Here is a 2,500-nt window from a genome sequence, read left to right as displayed (position 1 = left end):
TGATCTCTGATTGGTTGGACGAGATAATTCTAACCAATCAGCGATCAGGAAACTTTTCCGAGCTAAAAGGGCACCTTTGCGAATCGGTGCAAATCTGCCTCGCTAAAAGAAATGGACTATAGTTAGTTATCTTCTAACTTGATGACACTGCTCTCAACTCACAGTTAGATGTCTATTCAAGGTTGCTTTCAACATTATCAATTTCTTTTTTGAGTAAAATATCAACAAAATATAAATGAGACATATACTGCATAAACAATTAATGCATCCTAGTGTTGTCTGCTAGGGTTTGGTTAGTTGGCATGTATGCCTGTAGATGGCATTGGTGAGTCATCAGGATCAGCTAATCAAAATTAACAATTGTCTAGTTACCTTCATTAAACAAAGTGTAGTATCAAAATAAAATCGCCGTTATTACTTATGAATTATAATTATATGCATATATTATATGTTTATAATTTTTACATCAACAAGTACACTTTGAAGTTGAAAAGTAATTACTGTACAATGAATTAGCTATGGTTAAAAATATGATCAAGTTGAAGAAAATGGTTTGATTATGTATGATAGAAAATATACCTCTCTACAGTAAGGATAACTAATAAAATAGTATATACGGTATATTTTGTATATGTACAATATTGTACTGTATGTATTGTGTTATGATGTTGTGTTAACTGGTGTTTATAAGCCACATTCAGTACAGTATATTTTTATGGAAAATGTATTAAAACTTAGTAAATGATTCTAAACGATTTATGATCACAATTTTTATGTTATTACACGTTTTGAATAGAAAATAAGCATTTATGAGCATTTCTGGGGCGACCTGTGGCGCATTTTTAAATGCCGTTTCAAGTATTCACGAATTTCCCATACCGAGGGCCGGGTCTGGTCACTAACCCTCATGAATTGGGGGGGGGTTAACTATATCATAATTTTTATTAATATTATTATCATCATTATTATTATTGTTATTATTATATGCAAAAAAAATGCCATTAGATGTGGTTTACAGTCGGATAACAATCACTGGTCAATTCATCTTCAGCTGCAGAAATCAGATAAGAGCTTCTAGTTAGAAAAAAAAAAAAAACAAGCATACAAACTCCTATTCCCTAGTATAATCCTCCTTTTTATTTTGAACCTATTCATTGTTTGCATAGCCTAGTAAGGCTCTTATTCTCACCACCAGTCGATTTTCATAACTTGCAGCTTTTAGCTTTTCCAACCAATGTTACACCATGGTTAGTAATGTATGATAATGGTGATCGCTTCATGATTTACCAGCTTTCTCCGTATAACAAGAGGCATTGTAGAAACATTTGATAAAGTTTCCTGGTAATGTAGTAATAAGTAGGCTCATATAGTGTATGAGGCTACTTATTCCTACATTATAAGGAGACTTTTATCAAATGTTTCTACTATGCCCTAATCCTTGTATAAAAAAATATGTAGAAGTGTGAGATTTATACAGTGAGATTAATGACCTTTTTAAGAGTACCATGATTGACATAAATTGTTGTGCGCGATCACTGAACTCTTTTATAGGTGTCGGGTCTTAAGTCTGATAAGTGACATGTATATTTCCATCACAGTGGAGAATTCCACAAAATCTAACAATTCAGCATATTGACAGAGCAACATTGCATTTACTTGCCGAGGGGTAAGCAGTACCACCCGATATATATACTGTATATATATATATATATATATATATATATATATATATATATATATATATATATATATATATATATATATATATATATATATATATATATATATATATATATATGTATGTCATTCTTTTTAAAGGGAATGTGTACAGTAAAATTTATTATGAATAATGTATAAGCAAATGGATTATAGAATAAAACTCAAATGGAGAGTTGCTTTTTGAAGCATTTGGCCAGTGGAGTGAGTAATTTAAAGGGTTGTCGAATCTGAAACTTTGTGAATTCTTGTAGAAGTAACTGACGAGGGTTTGAGGAGAGTTATTAAGGTATTGAAGATGCCAGTTGATGTGATTGCGGGGTGAGATGCTGTGGTGTAGGGGTGATAGCGTGATGAAGTTGCTGATCAGGGCCTGCAGGAGCATGTCTTTCTCATTATAGGTGTCTGAAGAAATGTGTTTTCTTAAATAAAGGCAGCGATGGTACTATAGAGGTAACTGGTTATATGATGATTTTTGTCCTTCATGAACCTTTTAAAGGGAAGTTGAGAGTGATCGAAGTTGTTTACGATGGAAGTTGAGCCTATATTAGAATATTGTATCAGGCTGGGAGGGTAGGTAATTGGTTTGGTGTAAAAGGGAGTCAGGCAAATATTTGTTTATGTGTCCGTGGCTGTATTATATCTTTATGAATGGGGTTACTCGATGAGCCAAAGGAAGGACAGCAAACATTGGTGCCAAGTTTAGGGGTAAGAAAATGGATTGTGATTTGAGTTATTCAGATTATACATAAATGGGGGGCGTTGGTTGATGAAATACTGTAGA

At 32.9% G+C, this 2,500-nt stretch overlaps 1 protein-coding gene across 11 annotated transcripts in view; it reads left to right on the top strand.

Moving 5' to 3' along the window:
- LOC137624564 (zinc finger and BTB domain-containing protein 14-like) overlaps positions 1-2,500 on the top strand; it is a 184,115-nt gene that overhangs the window by 99,021 nt on the left and 82,594 nt on the right. The gene's annotated exons all lie outside the window — the stretch shown is intronic.

The sequence above is a fragment of the Palaemon carinicauda genome, chromosome 31 (genome assembly GCF_036898095.1).
Source record: "Palaemon carinicauda isolate YSFRI2023 chromosome 31, ASM3689809v2, whole genome shotgun sequence".
Taxonomy (NCBI): domain Eukaryota; kingdom Metazoa; phylum Arthropoda; class Malacostraca; order Decapoda; family Palaemonidae; genus Palaemon; species Palaemon carinicauda.
Note: the sequence above shows the minus strand (reverse complement) of the source record. Positions and strands in the feature narration are given on the sequence as shown.